Raw genomic sequence first — 21,721 nt, forward strand, 5'->3', positions numbered from 1 at the left:
GCAATTTTATTTACCCCACTGAGAACTGCTAGACGAAGCGAGAGATGAGGCCGAGCAGTTCACTCGTTCGTGCCCTAACTTGGCGACGGAGGAGACCTACGGCGACGGCGGAGAGGACGATGTCCGCGGTCGGCGTGAAGACGGCGTCGGAGAGGTTGCGGCAGCGAAGCGCTTCGTCGCCGGCGTCGTCGAGAGCTAGCGGTGGCGCTAGGGTTCGTGCGAGGGTGGAAGAAGGATATAATGACCGCGGTAAGTGTGAATTTATAGGCGCAGGGGCGGCACTGTGCTATTACACAGGTGCCCCTGGCGATTCGCATCTGAGGAACGTGGCCATCATGCGGTATTTTGGGGGCAGTTCCACGTCCCACACACGCCTGGATTGTCGGGTGGTCGTTCCTACTTCTCCGGATTTCATGTGGATAAATGAGCATTGAAAACGGACTTAAATGTTGTCTCTGTGTCTTCTGCTGACAAGGACGCAGAGAAGACATTCGACAGTTTCAATAGAATGCATATGACTTGGAGAGATAGAATTTTGAGATAGAGAGCATAGAGAGATTAGGGTCTGATCACATTCACTTAGTTCAAAAGATTCAAACAAGAAGACATAGCTATAAGTGAATGTTGTAGAGGACAGAACACTGGTATATATATATATATATATATATATATATATATATATATATATAATCAACGTAGTGAAGATAATCATGAAGATATGTTGAGTTCGAAGCCAAATCAAATGTGAAGACATTGCAAGGTAACGCCAAGAGTGAAACACTTCAAAATAGAACGTTTGGTGGTGGCGTTACCCACCGTATAGGAAGTATTAGACCCAGACATGGCGCACAACTATCATGGTGCTCTGAAGTCAATTTCCACATTAATGTATTCACACTTAGAATGTATGTCTTCATTGATTGAAGATATACGTTACTTCGTGTGTTGCACATCTAAGTCATCATATGCATAAGTGTTAGGATGTGTGCCTGGTCACAGGACATTTGAGGATTCCAGGATATTTAGCTCACACCGTAACTTGCAAAACCTCTTCTCATCCAAGGGCTTGGTGAAGATATCTACCAATTGCTCTTCAGTGTTGACGTGTATGATATCAATGTCTTCCTTCACAACATGATCTCTGAGAAAGTGATGACGAATTTCAATGTGCTTTGTCTTCGAGTGCTGAACTGGGTTGTTGGCAATCTTGATGGCGCTTTCATTGTTGCAGTAAAGTGGCACTTGCTTCAGATGAATGCCATAGTCCTTGAGTGAGTGTTTGCTTCATCCACAGAAGCTGAGCGCAGCAAGATCCAACAGCAATGTATTCAGATTCAGCAGTGGAGAGAGATACACAGTTCTGCTTCTTTGAAGACCAACATACAAGTGATCGTCCCAGAAAGTGACATGTGCCTGATGTAGACTTGCGATCAACTTTGTCACCAGCATAATCAGCATCCGAGAATCCAACCAAATCAAACTTTGAGCCCTTTGGATACCATAATCCTAGAGTTGGGGTGTGAGCCAAATATCGAAGAATTCGCTTCATAGCTAAGTGATGCGATTCCTTTGGTGCCGCTTGAAATCGAGCACACATGCAAACACTAAGCATAATATCTGGCCTAGATGCACATAAATAGAGCAAAGAACCAATCATGGAGTGGTATACCTTTTGATCGAACTCTTTACCATTGTCATCGGAACCCAGATGATGTTTGGCTGGCATTGGTGTTGTGAAGCCTTTGCAGTCTTGCATGTCAAACTTCTTCAAGCAATCTTTGAGATACTTCTCTTGAGATATGAAGATGCCATTGCGTTGTTGTCGTATTTGAAGACCAAGGAAGAACTTCAGCTCCCCCATCATGGACATCTGATATTGCTCTTGCATCATATATCCAAACTCTTCACTGTACTTCTGATTTGTGTAGCCGAAGATAATGTCATCCACATATATTTGGCACACAAACAGTTCATCATCATATGTCTTCGTGAAAAGAGTGGGATCTAGGGAACCAGGTATGAAGCCTTTGCTCTTCAGGAAGTATTTGAGTGTATCATACCAGGCCCTAGGGGCTTGTTTGAGGCCATACAACGCCTTGTTTAGCTTGTATACCATGTTAGGATGTTTTGGATTTTCAAAGCCAAGCGGTTGTGCAACATACACTTCTTCTTCAATCTTGCCATTGAGAAAGGCACTCTTCACATCCATTTGATATAGAAGTATGTTATGATGATTTGCATAGGCCAGCAGTATGCGTATGGCTTCAAGCCTAGCCACAAGAGCAAACGTTTCATCGAAGTCAATGCCTTCCACTTGAGTATATCCTTGAGCAACGAGACGAGCTTTGTTTCTGACAACTTGACCATGCTCATCTTGCTTATTGCGGTATATCCATTTGGTGCCTATTATGTTGTGCTTCCGTGGATCAGGACGCTTAACCAGTTCCCGTACATTATTCAGCTCAAACTGTTGAAGCTCTTCTTGCATAGCTTGAATCCATTCAGGTTCCATGAAGGCTTCTTCAACTTTCTTGGGTTCTGATATTGAGACGAATGCGAAGTGCCCACAGAAATTTGCTAGCTGAGTTGCCCTTGAACGAGTGAGTGGACCAGGTGCATTGATGCTGTCAATTATTCTGTCAATCTGCACTTCATTGGCAACACGAGGATGTACAGGGCGAAGACTTTGCTCTTGCTTATCTGTGTTGTTGTTGGGAGGAATGTCTTCAGGCTGAGCATTGTCTTCATGTTGATCAGGTGCTGAGATGATAAGTTCTTCTTCAGGATGAGCTTCAGAAGGTATGATCTCTCCAGTTCCCATTAGCTTGATTGATTCACTAGCTGGAATTTCTTCTAGCACATTTGGCAGTTGCTCTCTTTGTGAACCATTTGTCTCATCGAACCGCACATCCACTATTTCAACCACTTTGTAATGAAAGAGATTGAAGACTTTGTAGGAGTGCGAATCCTTTCCATATCCAAGCATAAAACCCTCAGGTGCTTTTGGTGCAAACTTTGAGATGTGGTGTGGGTCCTTGATCCAGCACTTTGCGCCAAATACTATGAAGTAACTGACATTTGGCTTCTTGCCAGTTAGGAGTTCATAAGATGTCTTGTTCAGAAGCTTGTGAAGATAAACACGATTGATTGTATGGCATGCAGTGTCAATGGCTTCAGTCCAGAATTTTCTTGGAGTCTTGTAGTCATCTAGCATCGTTCTGGCCATCTCAATGAGTGTTCTGTTCTTGCGTTCGACGACGCCATTCTGCTGTGGCGTGTATGGAGCTGAGAATTCATGTGTGATGCCCAAGGTATCAAGATATGTATCAAGGCCAGTGTTCTTGAATTCAGCCCCATTTTCACTTCTGATGTGCTTTATCTTGGCGCCAAAATTGTTCATAGCACGATTGGCGAAGCGTCTGAAGACATCCTGCACTTTAGTCTTGTAAAGGATTATGTGCACCCAAGTATATCTAGAGTAATCATCAACAATGACGAAGCCATAGAGGCAAGCAGTAGTAGTAAAAGTTGAGTAGTGAGTGGGACCAAAAAGATCCATGTGAAGCAGTTCGAAGGGTCGAGTAGTGGTCATGATTGTCTTCGAGGGATGTTTTTCCCTCGTCATCTTCCCTGCTTCATAGGCACCGCATAAGTGATCTTTCTTGAACTTGACACCCTTGATGCCTATGATGTGCTTCTTCTTCGCAAGGGTGTGGAGGTTCCTCATGCTAGCATGCCCAAGCCTCCGATGCCAAAGCCAGCATTCTGAAGCTTTTGCAAGAAGACATACTGCAAGTTGTGGCCCTGCTGAGAAATCTACCACGTACAAATCATCTTTTTGATACCCTTCAAACATTAGAGACTTGTCAGATTCCATTAGTACAAGGCAACGATATTTTCCAAACATTACGATCATGTTCAAATCGCAAAGCATTGAGACAGACATTAAGTTGAAACCAAGGGATTCAACAAGCATGACCTTATCCATGTGTTGATCCTTTGAGATTGCAACTCTACCTAGAACCAATACCTTACTTTTACCAGTGTCAGCAAATGTGATGTGGCTCTTGTCGGATGGACGTAAGGTTGAGTCCATAAGAAGACTTCTTTTGCCAGTCATGTGATTTGTACACCCACTGTCAATAATCCATTCTGAAGACTTTGAAGACGCTGGTGTCGTACCCTACAGTGCAGTTAGGGGGATAGGCTTCACGAAGAGAATTGTGAAGCAAAAACATTTGACGAACCAGTGGGTTATGAAAACTTAGATCCAGATTAGGACTAATAGGGAGAGTAGCATGCAATTCAGGAACGAAGTACATAATGATGCCATTCGGGCATTTTATCTTGCGCCCTACAAGATTTTTAAGGTCCCCAGCAATAGCATCAGAAGATTTTGGTTTTCTGCTGGAGACCTTTCCCTGCAAAAGAGAGTTAAGCTTTCTTAACCACCCACATCTTCAAGGGTGGCTTAGAAGCAATAAGTCTAAGTGCAGCATCTGAGAATTTTGGTTTTGGAGCCCTAGCAAACAGTCTAGCAGGCGGACAATAGTACTCATAAGAATAGGCAGAATAGTTTTTGGTCATATGAACATGACGGTTTGATGAACCGCTCTCATATTCATATGCCTGAGTATGGTTTCCCTGCAAAACATTTGTGTTAGTGCGACTCAGGTGAGTCCTCTGTCTGTATGAAGCCTTTATACCGTATGAAGCCTTTGGTCTGAGGTTTGTCTTCTTCATGTGAGGTGTCTTGAAGACATTCATAGGAAGATTTTCCAGACACTTTTTCAGAACCCAGATCTTCTTCATAGGTGGTCCATTCCTGCAGTTAGTACCAATGTACCTGGCAAACACTACACCATTCTGATTTTTAAACAGTGCATAGTGAAGCCAGACAAATGATAATGGGGTTAGCACATGTGAAGCCAGACAAATTGGATGGATCTGCTGAAGGTTCCTTTGCAGCAACCCACTTGGTTTTGGGGTACTGCTCAGGTTTCCAGTAAGAGCCATCTGCATTTATTTTCCTTACGAACCCAACACCCTCTTTCCTAGGGTTTCGGTTCAGAATCTGCTTCTTGAGGACATCACATAATGTCTGATGTCCTTTAAGACTTTTGTACATCCCTTTTTCAAGCAATGTCTTCAACCTAGCATTCTCATTAGCAATAGAAGTGGTATCCTCAGCAGAGGGGTTAGTTACCACATCAACAGTTGAAGATATTGCAACAGCAGTAGCAGTGGAACATTCAGCAACAGAAGTAGCATTATCACGCTCAATGCATTTAAGACATGGTGGTTCAAATCCTTCCTGAGTGGAACTGATCTGTTCGGCGCGAAGTGACTCGTTTTCCTTTTGAAGATCTTCATGAGCCGCTCTCAATTTCTCAAGTTCTTGCTTCCTTTGAAGATAATCATAGGAAAGCTTTTCATGAGTTGTTGAGAGAGTATCATGACGATCTTCAAGTTCCTGATACTTAACGTGAAGATTTTTTATGTCTTCAATTAAGGATTCAGATCGAGTCCTTTCAGCACCCAACAGATCATCGCTTCTGTCTAACCGTTTTTGAATATGTTCCATGGCTTTCTGTTGTTCAGTTGCAATTTTAGCAAGTGTTTTGTAACTGGGTTTTGAATCACAATCAGAGTCATCGTCACTAGATGTTTGATAGTGAGTAGTGCGTTTGTTTACCTTGGCACCGTGTGCCATGAAGCAGTAGGTAGGAGTGGAGTCGTCCTTGTCATTTGCATCGGTGTCAGTGATGAAGTTATTGTCTTCAGTGTTGAAGATGGACTTGGCGACGTATGCTGTAGCCAGACTTGCAATGCCAGAATCAGACTCCACCTTTGCCTCCTCATAAGAGGATTCCTCCTCAGAATCCATTTCCTTGCCAACAAACGCACGTGCCTTGCCAGATGAGCTCTTCTTGTGTGATGAAGACTTTGAGGAAGACTTGGAAGAAGACTTTGAGTATTTCTTCTTCTTCTTGTCGTCAGAGTCATATTCCTTGCTCGTCTTCTTCCTTCTGTTCTCATTGTCCCACTGTGGACACTCAGAGATGAAGTGTCCAGTTTTCTTGCACTTGTGGCATGTTTTCTTCTTGTAGTCATGAGCAGAAGCTTCATCATTCCTTGAGCTTGATCGTGAAGACTTTCTGAAGCCTTTCTTCTTGGTGAACTTTTGGAACTTCTTCACAAGCATTGCAAGTTCCCTTCCAATGTCTTCAGGATCATCAGAACTGCTGTCAGATTCTTCTTCAGATGAGGAAACAGCTTTTGCCTTCAAGGCATGAGTTCGCCCATAGTTTGGACCGTAGATATCTCTTTTCTCAGAAAGCTGAAACTCATGTGTGTTGAGCCTCTCAAGTATGTCAGATGGATCGAGTGTCTTGAAATCAGGACGTTCTTGAATCATCAGGGCTAGGATGTCAAACGAACTATCAAGTGATCTCAGCAGCATTTTGACGACTTCATGTTTGGTAATCTCAGTGGCGCCGAGGGCTTGAAGCTCATTTGTGATGTCAGTGAGTCTGTCAAATGTGTGCTGGACATTCTCATTGTCATTTCGCTTGAAGCGGTTGAAGAGATTGCGAAGGACACTGATTCTTTGATCTCTCTGGGTTGAGATGCCTTCATTGACCTTGGAGAGCCAGTCCCAGACCAGCTTGGATGTCTTCAAAGCACTCACACGGCCATACTGTCCTTTGGTCAGATGACCACATATGATGTTCTTGGCAGTAGAGTCCAGTTGAACGAATTTCTTGACATCAGCAGCAGTGACACCTTCTCCAGCCTTGGGAACGCCGTTCTCGACGACATACCATAGGTCGACGTCAATGGCCTCAAGATGCATACGCATCTTATTCTTCCAATAGGGATATTCAGTTCCATCGAAGACGGGGCACACAGCGGAGACTTTGATTATCCCTGCAGTCGACATAGCTAAAACTCCAGGAGGTTAAACCGAATCACACAGAACAAGGGAGCACCTTGCTCTGGTACCAATTGAAAGTGCATTATATCGACTAGAGGGGGGCGAATAGGCGATTTTTATGAAAGTCTTCTTCAAAACGTGGAAGTTATGAAGACAAACAGTAGAGATATGCCTATCACTATGCAGCGGAAGTTAGATTACACTAGGCAAGCCATGATCAAGTATTCAACAGAGTGAAAGCACAATGACAAGTAGCTGCAGTGTAATAAGGATCAGGTAGGAAGAAGTTATGAAGCCAAACAAATCATACAGTTACGCTGTGAAGACAAAAGATATAGCAAGCATGCAATGGCTTCACAATGAGTAACAGTAAGTAAAAGGAAGTGAAGATGAAACCAGTGACTCGTTGAAGACAATGATGTGTTGGACCAGTTCCAGTTGCTGTGACAACTGTACGTCTGGTTGGAGCGGCTAGGTATTTAAACCTTAGGACACACTGTCCCGGACACCCAGTCCTGAACACGCAGCTCAGGACACCAAGTCCTCACCGTATTCTCCTTGAGCTAAGGTCACATAGTCCTCGCCCAATCACTCTGGTAAGTCTTCAAGGTAGACTCCCAAACCTTCACAGACTTCGTTCACTGGCAATCCACAATGTCTCTTGGATGCTTAGAACACGACGCCTAACCGTCTGGAGGATGCACAGTCCTCAAGTGTAATAAGTGTTGGGGAACGTAGCAATAATTCAAAATTTTCCTACGTGTCACCAAGATCAATCTATGGAGTCATCTAGCAACGAGGGAGGAGTGGATCTACATACCCTTGTAGATCGCGCACGGAAGCGTTCAAGAGAATGGGGTTGATGGAGTCGTACTCGTCGTGATCCAAATCACCGATGATCCTAGCGCCGAACGGACGGCACCTCCGCGTTCAACACACGTACGGAGTAGCAACGTCTCCTCCTTCTTGATCCAGCAAGGGGGAAGGAGAGGTTGATGGAGATCCAGCAGCACGACGGCGTGGTGGTGGAAGTAGCGGGATTCCAACAGGGCTTCGCCAAGCGCTGCGGGAGGAGGGAGATGTGTCATGGGAGGGAGAGGGAGGCGCCAGGGCTTAGGTGTGGTTGCCCTCCTTTCCCCCCACTATATATAGGGCCAAGGGAGAGGGGGGCGCAGCCTTGGCCCTTCCTCCAAGGAAGGGTGCGGCCAAGGGAGGAGTCCCTCCTCCCCAAGGCACCTCGGAGGTGCCTTCCCCCTTTAGGACTCTTCCTTTCCCTCTTCTCTTGGCGCATGGGCCTCTTGGGGCTGGTGCCCTTGGCCCATATAGGCCAAGGCGCACCCCCTACAGCCCATGTGGCCCCCCGGGGCAGGTGGCCCCACCTGGTGGACCCCCGGGACCCTTCCGGTGGTCCCGGTACAATACCGGTGACCCCGAAACTTGTCCCGATGGCCGAAATAGCACTTCCTATATATAATTCTTTACCTCCGGACCATTCCGGAACTCCTCGTGACGTCCGGGATCTCATCCGGGACACCGAACAACTTTCGGGTTACCGCATACTAATATCTCTATAACCCTAGCGTCACCGAACCTTAAGTGTGGAGACCCTACGGGTTCGGGAACCATGCAGACATGACCGAGACGTTCTCTAGCCAATAACCAATAGCGGGATCTTGATACCCATGTTGGCTCCCACATGCTCCACGATGATCTCATCGGATGAACCACGATGTCAAGGACTTAATCAATCCCGTATACAATTCCCTTTGTCTATCGGTACGACACTTGCCCGAGATTCGATCGTCGGTATCCCGAAACCTTGTTCAATCTCGTTACCGGCAAGTCTCTTTACTCGTTCCGTAACACATCATCCCATGATCAACTCCTTGATCACATTGTGCACATTATGATGATGTCCTACCGAGTGGGCCCAGAGATACCTCTCCGTTTACACGGAGTGACAAATCCCAGTCTCGATCCGTGCCAACCCAACAGACACTTTCGGAGATACCTGTAGTGTACCTTTATAGCCACCCATTTACGTTGTGACGTTTGGCACACCCAAAGCACTCCTACGGTATCCGGGAGTTGCACAATCTCATGGTCTAAGGAAATGATACTTGACATTAGAAAAGCTTTAGCATACGAACTACATGATCTTGTGCTAGGCTTAGGATTGGGTCTTTGTCCATCACATCATTCTCCTAATGATGTGATCCCGTTATCAATGACATCCAATGTCCATGGTCAAGAAACCGTAACCATCTATTGATCAACGAGCTAGTCAACTAGAGTCTTACTAGGGACATGGTGTTGTCTATGTATCCACACATGTATCTGAGTTTCCTATCAATACAATTCTAGCATGGATAATAAACGATTATCATGAACAAGGAAATATAATAATAACTAATTTATTATTGCCTCTAGGGCATATTTCCATCAATAAGTCTTCAGATCACTCAGACAAGAAGACTTAAGTGATGCCCAATTTACTCTGGCTCTGGGTGGTTAGGGCTTTCTCCTCGCTAGGAATTTTCTCTCAAAGGCTTCGAGGTGGGTTGCTCTCAAACGACAAAAGCCATGCACTGAAATCTAAGCAGCCAACCGTTTATGGTTGAAGGGGGTGGGCTATTTATAGCCACTTGGCAACCCGACCTGATTTGTCCGAAATGACCCTGGGTCACTAAGGAACTGACACGTGTCTCAACGGTCAGATTTCAAACTCTCATGGCAACTTTACTTGGGCTACAAGCAAAGCTGACTTGTCCGGCTCTGGACAAGATTCGCTCTCATTGTCTTCACTCGAAGACATAGGTTTTTAGTTTAGGCATCACTTCAGTCATTCTGACTGGTTCTCCTGGACCCCACTTAACGGTACGGTGGTTCCTATGACTCAGCACAAAAGAAAAAGAACTACGAAAGATCTAAGTCTTCGAGCTCCATAGGCTTCATATATGTCTTCTTTTGTCATATTCTTCAATGTGAATATCTTCATATACCACCTTTGACTTCAATGTCTTCATACATTTTTAGGGGTCATCCCTGGTAGTAAAACCGAATCAATGAGGGACTTCTACCTGTGTTATCCTGCAATTCTCACAAACACATTAGTCCCTCAACTAGGTTTGTCGTCAATACTCCAAAACCAACTAGGGGTGGCACTAGATGCACTTACAATACCAAAGAAACTAGGAGATCCTGGAGTACCAACTATACCATGCTCCATTAAGAGAAACTATGTTAAAACTGCTTTATGTGATCTTGGAGCCAATGTTAGTGTTATGCCTCTCTCTTTATATTGTAGACTTGATTTGAATAAGTTGACACCTACTGAAATATCTTTGCAAATGGCCGATAAATCAACTGCTATACCTGTCAGTATTTGTGAGGATGTGCCTATTGTGGTTGCAAACGTTACTATTTTAACGGACTTTGTTATTCTTGATATTCCCAAGGACGATAGTATGTCTATTATTCTTGGTAGACCCTTTTTGAATATTGAAGAGGCTGTTATTGATTGCAAAATAGGCAATGTCACTTTTCATGTTAATGGTAACGAGCATACGGTACACTTTTCAAGGAAACAACCTCAAGTCCACAATATCAATTGTATTGGAAAAACTTCAACGATTACTATTGGAGGTTTTGAATTTCCTCTTCCTACCGTCAAGTAGAAATATGACATTCTTATTGTTGGGGACATGCATATCCCCGTTGAGGTAACTTAGTGTTATTCGAAAATTCTCTGGTTTCATGCGATTTGGAAATAGTTTGTTAACAAGACTTGATCAAGCTTGTTGGTGCATTCCTTTTGATGAGCATGAGATGGATGAAGTTAGAAAGCACAACTCTCTGTACCCTCTTTTTATTTTCTGTTATTTAGATTAAATAAAGGAAAAAATAGTATTTTCTGTCTATTTTCTGAATTATCCTTGCAATAAAAAATACCCCGAAAATAAAAGTTCTCCTAATGTCCTGAAAATTTTAGATGATTTTTTGTAGAATATTTAAGAATTATTGGCACTAAGAACACACCAGAGGGCCACACCACCTGGCCACGAGGGTCCAGGGTGCGCCCCCTGCCGCATGGACCCCACATGGGCCCCCTCCACTTATTCCAGCACCCACACACTTTGTCTTCCTCCATAAAAAAAATCCTCCCACAGCTCAAACCCGAGTTCTAGCTCATCTTGCTGCCATTTTCGATCTCCTTGCTCAAAGCTTCATTTACAAAACTGTTTTGGGGGATTGTTCTTCGGTATGTGAATCCTCCAATGGTCCAATTTATTTTTGTTCTAGTGCTTTATTTATTGCAAAATTTTGCTGCTTAGGTGACCCTGTTCTTGAGCTTGCATGTCAAATTTATTTGGTCAAAAGTAGTTTTAATGCATGATATGGCCTCTAGGCACTTGTGGGAGTAGTTGATATCAATATTGTTAAGTTTGGTTTACTTTTATTTGAGTCATTAAAAATTTCAGAAATTTTTCAGAGAAAGAAAATGATGAAAAGATTGTTGAGGGGCTCTTCGAGCCGAAGCTCGAAGGATAAGCAAAGTGAAGATAATAAGAAGCCCAAATATAATATCCCTCGCACTGCGGAGGTTCAGCCATGCGAATGGACTTGTGATGAGTTCTTGAGAGCAGCCGGGATTTATGAGGACTTTTATTATTTGGTTGAGAATGCAGGCCTCATCGGCTTCCTCCGCGACCAGCACGAACATTATCTCCTCCTCACTAATATTTTCGTGCAAATTTTTTACTTTCATGCTAAGAAATCACCACCTTCAGTGGAATTTCACTTATATGATGAGGTTAAGGAGATGTCACTATGTGATTTTTGTCGGGTCTGTAAGATACCCTTTGCGGGAAGCATAGAGGAACCACATCGTAATGATGTGGAGGGGTTTATTGATACGATTGCTTTAGGGGAAACGACGAAAGTTTCTGATGCAAGAATTACTAGCATACATTTTCCTGTTCTACATTACTTTGCACTATTTGCTAGTAGATGCTTAATTGGTCGTGGGAACAGTGGAAATCTCAGTGCTCCTGATATTGTTATTTTGCGCCATGCTTTGTTTCGTGATACCGCTTTCAGTTTAGGCGTTATTGTTGCTAAACGATTAAATCTGAACCGTACAAAGGGCCCCATCTTTGGAGGCATCTTTGCTTTGCGCCTTGCTGCACACTTTAGGATACCTATTAGGCATTATGAGAAAGAGGAAAAGTTGTTGCCCCCTATTTTTCTAGATTATAAGAGTATGGTAGCACATGATTTCATTGTTAAAGATAAGAAGAAGATGCTTAAGTATAAATTGATATTTGATAAAAATTACTGTGAGATTATTACCTTGCCTGCGCCCTCTTTGTTTAACATATTTTTAGTCACGTACCTCATTTTGCCGGAGGCCATTTATGCATACTGGAGCCTGACACCAGCTCCAGAGCCTAAGCCTGAGCCATCCCTTGACCCTTATCGACAGTCTGTTCATCAGTGGGATCCCGAGGAGATCGCCAACCAGTGGTACCCAGAGGACACTCCTCCGTACACCGGAGAGGGTAGCTAAACCAACTTAGGCCAAAAGCCTAAGCTTGGGTGAGTATGTATTTCTCACAGACATTACATTCATGTTCACACACTCATGCCAGTTGTCGGTGCTCATAGTTTTTCATTGTACTATCCATGCTAGTTTATTTTATTTTTAAGCCTTCTTCTTGTGTGTTTGAAAAACCTCAAGAAAAACCAAAAAAATTAGTTGTAGCTTTTTAGCTAGTTTACTTCCCATGCCTATAGTAGTAATTAAAGGAAAACCCCAAAAGATTTCTCGTTCTTCTTTTGCTTGTTGGGAGCTTTCCCGTGTAAATAGTTTTGTTTCTTTTCTTTTCTTTGGGGGTTGAGAGGAGAAGACCATGATGAAAATGTTGAGCGGCTCTCATATGCATTATTGTTTAACTAACCAAGAGCCCATATTACATTGTCTTCTCCTGTGTATTAAATGCTTGCAGATTCCAGCTTAGTCCAATGCACATGCACTATTATTATTATCCACACCGTTCAATTGTGCAAGTGAAAGGCAATGATGATTATATATGATGGACTGATTGAGATGAGAGAAGCTGGTATGAACTCGACCTATCTTGTTTTTGTAAATATGATTAGTTCATCATTCCTGATTCAGCCTATTATGAATGAAACATGTTTGCAATGACAATTAGACAGTATAGTTGCTCATGCCATGCTTAATTAGGTAGGAGTTTATAATGGTTTACCTTGTGTGCCAACATGCTATTAAAATAGTTGTGATGTGGTATGATAGGGTGGTATCCTCCTTTGAATGATTCGAGTGGCTTGACTTGGCACATGTTCACGCATGTAGTTCAAACAAAATCAACATAGCCTCCACGATATTTATGTTCATGGTGAATTATATCCTACTCATGCTTGCACTCAGTGTTGATTAATTTTAATGCATGTTCATGACTGTTGTCGCTCTCTAGCTGGTCGCTTCCCAGTCTCTTTCTAGCCTTCACTTGTACTAAGCGGGAATACTGCTTGTGCTTCCACTTCCATAAACCCCAAAAGTTATTCCATATGAGTCCACCATACATTCCTATATGCGGTATCTACCTGCCGTTCCAAGTAAATTTGTATGTGCCAAACTCTAAACCTTCAAATGAAATTCTGTTTTGTATGCTCGAATAGCTCATGTATCAACTAGGGATGTCTATATCTCCCATGCTAGGTGGGTTATTCTCACGAGGAGTGGACTCCGCTCCTCATTCACGAGAAAATGGCTAGTAACCGGGATGCCCAGTCCCATGCTTAAATTAAAATAATTGCAAACAAAACTCCCTGAGGGAGTCCTGGATTAGGGGGTGTCCGGATAGCCGGACTATACCTTCGGCCGGACCCTTGGACTACGAAGATACAAGATTGAAGACTTCGTCCCGTGTCCGGAAGGGACTTTCCTTGGTGTGGAAGGCAAGCTTGGCGATACGGATATGTAGATCTCCTACCATTGTAACCGACTTTGTGTAACCCTAGCCCTCTCTGGTGTCTATATAAACCGGAGGGTTTTAGTCCATAGGATAGACAACAATCATACCATAGGCTAGCTTCTAGGGTTTAGCCTCTCTGATCTCGTGGTAGATCTACTCTTGTACTACCCATATCATCAATATTAATCAAGCAGGACATAGGGTTTTACCTCCATCAAGAGGGCCCGAACCTGGGTAAACCATCGTGTCCCCTGTCTCCTTTTACCATCCGGCCTAGACGCACAGTTTGGGACCCCCTACCCGAGATCCGCCGGTTTTGACACCGACATTGGTGCTTTCATTGAGAGTCCCTCTGTGTCGTCACTTTTAGGCCCGATGGCTTCTCCGATCATCAACAGCGATGCGATCCAGGGTGAGACTTTTCTCCCCGGACAGATCTTCGTATTCAGCGGCTTTGCACTGCGGGCCAATTCGCTTGGTCATCTAGAGCAGATCGAAAGCTACGCCCCTGGCCATCAAGTCAGATTTGGAAGTTTGAACTACACAGCCGACCTTCGCAGAGACTTGATCTTCGACGGATTCAAGCCGCAGCCGAGCATGCCGCACTATCACGATGGGCATGATCTAGCTCTGCCGCCGAACAGTGCCCTGGAGGCCGCACCCGCATCATCTCTGACCCTTAATTCAGAGCCAACTGTGCCAATCGAGGATGGGTGGCTCGACACCGCCTCGGGGGCTGCAATCTCTATGGCGATCGAGCCAAACACCAGCCCTATTCTCTGCGAAGCCTGTGACTCCAAAGAGCCGGACTCCTCTCCAGACTCCGAGCCCTTCGCGCCCCTACCGATCGAATCCGATTGGGCGCCGATCATGGAGTTCACCGCCGCAGACATCTTTCATCACTTGCCCTTAGGTGACATTCTGAATTCACTCAGGTCTCTCTCTTTGTCAGGAGAGCCCTGGCCGGACTATGATCGGCAGGATTGGGATGTGGACGATAAAGAAATTCGATGCCCACCCACCACCCACTTCGTAGCCACTGTCGATAATTTAAACGACGTGCTCGACTTCGACTCCGAAGACATCGACGGTATGGACGACGACGTAGGAGATGAACATGAACCAACGCCTATAAGGCACTGGACAGCCACCTCATCTCATGATGTATACATGGTGGACACACCCAAAGGAAGCGACAACGAGGAACACAGGGATGCAATGAGGGACCGTTCACTCGAAAAGCAATCAAAGCGGCGATGTAAGCGCCGTGCCAAGCCCCGCCTTGACAGAGACATCATCCATACAGACACAGCCATAGAGAAGGACGAGCCAGCGGACGACGAACATGCCTTCGAGCAAGCTTCCGAACAGGGCAACTTGAATAAACAAACCAAACACCCCGTCCCCGGCGAAAACAACAGTCCGGACGATCTTACGCCGGATAAACTCATGGAGCAGAAGAACCTCCACAAAAGGCTCGTCGCCACTACACATAGCCTAAAAAAGCAGAAGCGGAAGCTCAAAACAGCGAAAGATGCACTCAGAATCAGATGGAGCAAAGTACGCAACACCGCAGACAAATATGGCGGCAGTCGCCGCACAAAAAGCTATCCAAAGCAAAAGCTACTGCCTGAATTTGGCGAAGAGGCCTTAGAGCCCCCGCAGTCAAAAAATAGGGAAGCCATCCGGTCGGATAGACGACCGCATAGCCAGCATGGAGCAGCAAGCGGCGCCGCACACAAGCCAACACGCGATCCACCAAAGGATCCGCATCAAAAAGACGGCCCAGCCAGATCTATCTACGGGCCAAGAAAGCAAGCTCTAGTAAGCAATGCAACACAACAAATATCCGAACATCACGCCACACCCAAATACAGGGGTGTCGCACACCCCCTATGTTTCACCGATGAGGTGCTGGACCATGAATTTCCAGCGGGATTCAAGCCCGTAAACATAGAGGCGTATGATGAAACAACAGATCCTGGGGTCTGGATCGAGGATTATATCCTCCACATACACATGGCCAGAGGAGATGACCTCCACGCCATAAAATACTTACCTCTCAAGCTTAAAGGGCCAGCCCGGCATTGGCTCAAAAGCCTTCCCGAAAACACCATTGGAAGTTGAGAAGAGCTTGAGGATGCTTTCCGGGCAAATTTTCAAGGGACCTATGTCCGCCCTCCGGATGCAGACGATCTCAGTCACATAACTCAATAGCCCGGAGAGTCAGCCCGGAAATTCTGGAACAGATTTCTTACTAAAAAGAATCAGATAGTCGATTGTCCGGACGCCGAAGCCCTAGCAGCTTTTAAGCATAACGTTCGAGATGAATGGCTCGCCAGACACCTCGGCCAAGAAAAGCCAAGAACAATGGCCGCATTAACAAGCCTCATGACCCGCTTTTGCGCAGGAGAGGACAGCTAGTTGGCAAGATGTAGCACCAGCGACCCAAGTACATCCGAAGTTAGGGATGGAAACGGAAAACCCCGACGCAACAAGGACCAGCGCCGGAATAAGAGAAACAGCCCAAAGAGCACGGCGGTCAACGCCGGATTCAAAAGCTCGCGGCAGAATCAGAGAAAGCCGCCCCTCAAGGATAACAGGGACGAGCTATCCAACTTAAACAAAATCTTGGACAAGATATGTCAAATACACAGTACTCCCGGGAAACCTGCGAACCATACCCACAGAGATTGTTGGGTTTTCAAGCAATCCGGCAAACTCAACGCCGAACACAAGGGGCTCGACACACCAAGTGAGGACGATGACGAACCCCACAAGCAGAGCACTAGGAAACAAAAGGATTTCCCACAAGAAGTCAAAACAGTAAACTTACTTCACGTGCCGAACAGAATGGCGCCACCAGAGATACGCGCCATACGGCCTATCCCAAAGGAGTCTCGCCAATGGTTGTTAAAACTGATCACCTTCGACCATCAGGATTACTCTAGAAGTATCTGGAACGCAAGCTGGGCTGCCTTGGTATTAGATCCAATAATCGACGGACTCCACTTTACAAATGTCCTGATGGATGGCGGCAGTGGTCTAAACCTGTTATACCAGGACACAATTCGCAACATGGGGACAGACCCAACAAAAAATCGCCATAGCAAAACCTCCTTTCAAGGGGTAACGCCAGGCCCAGATGCCCGCTGTATGGGTTCTCTCCGGCTAGAAGTTATGTTTGGCTCCCCCGATAACTTCCGTGGCGAACAGCTAACTTTCCACATCGCCCCATTCTCAAGTAGCTATCAAGCACTGCTGGGACGCGAAGCTTTCGCCCGCTTTAACACAATACCACATAATGCATCTCTTACGCTTAAGATGCCCGGTCCACGAGGCATCATCTCATTAAAGGGAAAACATTGAGTGTTCCTCTCACACGGAAGACAGTGCGGCTGCCTTGACAACCCCACAATAAAGCGGCTTCACCAGCCAAAGCACCTAAACAGGTCGTCAAGACCACGGACACGGCTAGACGAGTCCGGCATAAACATACAATTGATAAAGGCTTAATAGCCGTATACCCCTGTACTAGGGGCTCCGCGCATATAAAACAAGAGACAATAAAGCTCAATTTTACCCATTTCGATTTATACTTTATTTATTTCGTATAACTTATGTTCGGCATGATCTTTCTTCAACTAAGTTCCTCTCTTTTTACAGATGAACACCGTGCTACGCCCGTCCAGGATACGGCACAATGGAGACACAGGCGCAGACGTGCAGCAGGGACCCGTTCCAAGGATTCTTTTCAGATTAAGACCCTGCGTAAAACTTTTTTACTGTCTCTTGTTGATACACATCCCCTGGTTTCTTGGTATAACCAAGGAGGAGGCTGGCGTTTTGGCATGTGGCCACGTCAGAGTTTTGCGCATACCTGGACACTAGGGGCTTATTACTAAGGGCGTTATCCCGCCCGCCCTCATAAAGAACGAATACCTTAGGGAGTGTTCGGCGTTGCGAGTTTGACCTTATATGCATCATCTCCGAATCATGTCTTTGGTCAAATGTTGGGTTTGCCCGGCTCCTGTGTTTTGCTGCCTTACGTTCCGCTCTATCGGCTAAGGCAGCACCAGGAGAACTACTGCGATTGTGCCCCGGTTTGGCCAGGCGAGCACCTCAGTAGAGAAAGCCGAAAACTGACTGTCATGATATAGCGTGAGACTGGTCAACCACTCGATGACTTACCAGAATCTTTAGGATTCCTCCGCATTAATGAAGGGCCGTTTCCCGGCCAGGCACATACGCGCCCCAAGTTCGGGCGAGCGCAGGCGCCATCAGGGGCTATATAAGTAGCCTCACTGTCAAACTCCTATGGCTAAGTGAAAGTGATAAATCATCATAGTCCGATTGCCTAGTTCACTGCGCTATCACCTCCTTTGTAGGACCAAGACGTTGGATCAAGTGTGAAAATGCGCCTTCTGCGAACACCCCCGCATTATGTGCGTGGGGGCTGAAGCCGACGACTGCCATCTTTCAGATTATATATACATATATGTGAAACGGCTGCACAGGAGGTATCATAATACTTGCAGGCACAAGTATAAAAAGCTTCTACAATTTATCAAAATATTGTTTTGCAATAATATATGCTATTCGAATATAGTATCCTTCGAGCATTGTGTCTCTATTAAACGAGCGCCTTGCAGAACTTCCTGAAAATAGTGCTCGGCAGGTACTCGGCTTCCATCCGAGTCTGGGGATGCAACAACGGTGGCTTCCATTTCCGCCTAGTATGTCTTGACACGGGCAAGAGCCATCCGCGCACCCTCTATGCACGCTGACCTCTTCATTGCATTGACATGCGGCGCCGCACCAAGGAACTACTGCACCAAGTTGAAATAACTTTTCGGCTCTGGCCTCTCTGGCCACAGATGACTCATGACATACTTCATGGCGAGTCCGGACAACCTATTTAGCTCGGCCCATTCGGCCAAACGATCGGCTAATGATAGTGGACGCTCTGGATTGTGGAACTGCGACCGGAAGAGCTTTTCCACTTCGTGATCTTCTTGATCTCGGAAGTGTTCGGCCGCATCTGCGGCACTCGCTGCTAAATCCAGATAGGTGTCCGCCGTACTCCACATCTCGTCTAACGGAGCATGTTTAGGGTCACAGAACTTCCTCCGCAGCATAAAGGGCTTTCCAGCCGCGATCTCCCTGGCCTGACGCAGCTCCTCCTTCATAGCTCTCATCGTAGAGCAAGCATCCTTGGCATCGGCAACGGCCTTCTTCAGGTCCGTCTGTTCCGCCCGATCTTCTTTTTCAAGAAGCTTGCAAAGGTCAGCAGCGTTCTTCAACTTCACGGCCATCTCGACCATTTCCTTCTTGCTTCAGCAGTGAGCAGCCTGTTTGGCTTTCAGCACTTCAATTGCCTTTCTGGCAGCTGCATCACTTTTCCTGGCTTGCTCCTTGGCTCGGGCAAGTTCTGCCCGAAGATTCTCCATGGCAGCAGCACCATCTGCATCAAGCGCGCACATTGTAAGATACTGGCATAAAGCTCCTCTTACCAGGTGCCGCCGGAGGAATTACATACCTTGTGCCTCGTCAAGCCGCTTGTTGACAAGCGCGATGTCGGCATCTGCCACGTCAATTTGCCGCTTTAGCTCGGCAAATTCATCAGTCTGGCTGGCCACCGGACACTTCGCCACCTACGTATGAAGGTGGCATGTTAGACCTGGGATTATGATCCTCTGCGTGCCGTCACTTTTGACAATGCACAGAGTCTCAGGGGCTACTATCTACACAGGGCGCATCTTATTTATGCGCAACTGTGCAAAAGGGTACATTATTTCATGTACCTCAAAACCTGTCAGTAAACTCCTGACGGCCTCGTGCAATCCGCTCTCCGCGGATGAAATCCTCTCAATCACCGTACCCATCAATGCACGGTGCTCCTCTGAGATAGATGCTCGCCCTAGCAGATCCTTCAGCTCCTCCAACCGTGCACCAGACGGTGCCGAACTCGTCTGATTGCCCTTTTCAAAGGCCGGATGCGGAGGGCTTTGGGGGGCCATATGACTACCTCCCGGCCCTGCCGGATTCGGAGAAACCCTCCGTGACGATACCTCAGGGTCGCCCGCCTCGCAAGGCGGTATGGCAGGGGGAGGCGTTCCACTTTCCATCATTTCCGGAAGAAGATCCCCTGAAGACAAGCTCTACTGAGAAGGGCTAAGGTCCGAGCTACAAGGTAAATTTTCGAGTACTTTTCTCAGATATAAAGCAAGGATTTCTCTCATCTCTTAAAAAGAAAAACTCCTCTCCACTTACGGCTCGGTGGAGGGCTGATCCCCTTGAGGGCATAATTTGGCCGAAGCATCCCCCAGCACAGGACCCTCTGGCGAAGATTTCTTCCCCCTCTTTGAGGCCATGGTCTCAGGGTCTTCAGAGGCGGTCCTCTTCTTCCCCTGAGGAGAGGAATTTTCGATTCCTCCCTTCCAAACAGCCTCCTTCGAGGAGGCCGTAGCTTCCTTGTCCCCTCCCTTGCTTTCCTTCGAAGGGACAACCTCCAACATCCTGACTAGCACGGGACCCGACATGGTCTCGGGGAGGGGGGGCGGACACCTGATTAGCTTTGCTTTCGCTATCCACTCCTGTTTAAAGGACAGCTCTTTTTAAGGGCAATTTTATGATAAATATGCGGATCGCGAGTCCAGTCACGGGGCTACTTACTTGAGTATCCGGGCGGTTGCAACTCAAACCTGCGTCCTCGGTCAAGTCCGGACACATTGCTTGTGATCCGAAGAACAATTTGTACATCTCCACGGGCGTCGCGCCCATAAAATGTTGGAGAGCTCGTGGTCCCTCCGGATTGAACTCCCACAGGCAGAGGGGGCGGCATTTGCAGGGCAGAGCTCGGCGAATCAGCATAACCTGTGTCGCCACGACAAGACTGATATCTCTTTCTAGGAGATCTCGAATGCGGCCCTGCAACAAGGGCACGTCCTTGGATGGCCCCCAGTCCAGTTCTTTATTAACCCATGACGCTAGCTGTGGTGGGGGACCCGGGCAAAAGGCAGGTGGCGCCACCCACTTGGGGCCCCTGGGAGCGGTAATATAAAACCACTCTCGTTACCATAAGCTGGACTCCTCTTGAAAAGAGCCCTCGGGCCATGGAGCACCATCATTCTTGCTTATAAAAGCACCTCCGCACTCCGCATGCCGTCCCTCGATCATCTTCGGCTCTACTTTGAAGGTCTTGAGCCATAATCCGAAGTGAGGAGTAATACGGAGGAAGGCTTCACACACGATGATGAATGAGGAAATATGGAGGATGGACTCCGGGGCTAAGTCGTGAAATTCCAGCCCATAATAATACATGAGCCCCCTCACGAAGGGATCCATCGGGAAGCCTAGCCCCCGAAGGAAGTGAGACATGAACACCACACTCTCACCAGGCTTGGGAGTGGGAATGACCTGCCCTTGAGCAGGCAGCCTATGCCAGATTTCGCCGGTCAAGAACCTGGCCTCTCTCAACTTCAGCACGTCCTCCTCCGTTACGAAGGAGGGCATCCATCGGCCTCGAAGGTCGGAACCGGACATTGTGGAAGGTCCGAAGCGCCTGAAATCTGGAGCCTTGGGTGTTGGAACTCGAGGTGAAGGGAGAACTCGTTTGAGATTGAAAGAAAGGAGTAAGGCCTTGGTCTCTTTATAAGAGGTTGAATACCAAGGGCCCTCCCCATGACCGTTTGGGACTCACCTTTGATCGAGAAAATGTACCAACGGGTACGGTTGGGTTACCCACGCCCGTATTGATGAGAATCCCGGAATAAGGGGACAC

The sequence above is a fragment of the Triticum dicoccoides genome, chromosome 1A, assembly GCF_002162155.2.
Source record: "Triticum dicoccoides isolate Atlit2015 ecotype Zavitan chromosome 1A, WEW_v2.0, whole genome shotgun sequence".
Lineage (NCBI taxonomy): Eukaryota > Viridiplantae > Streptophyta > Magnoliopsida > Poales > Poaceae > Triticum > Triticum dicoccoides.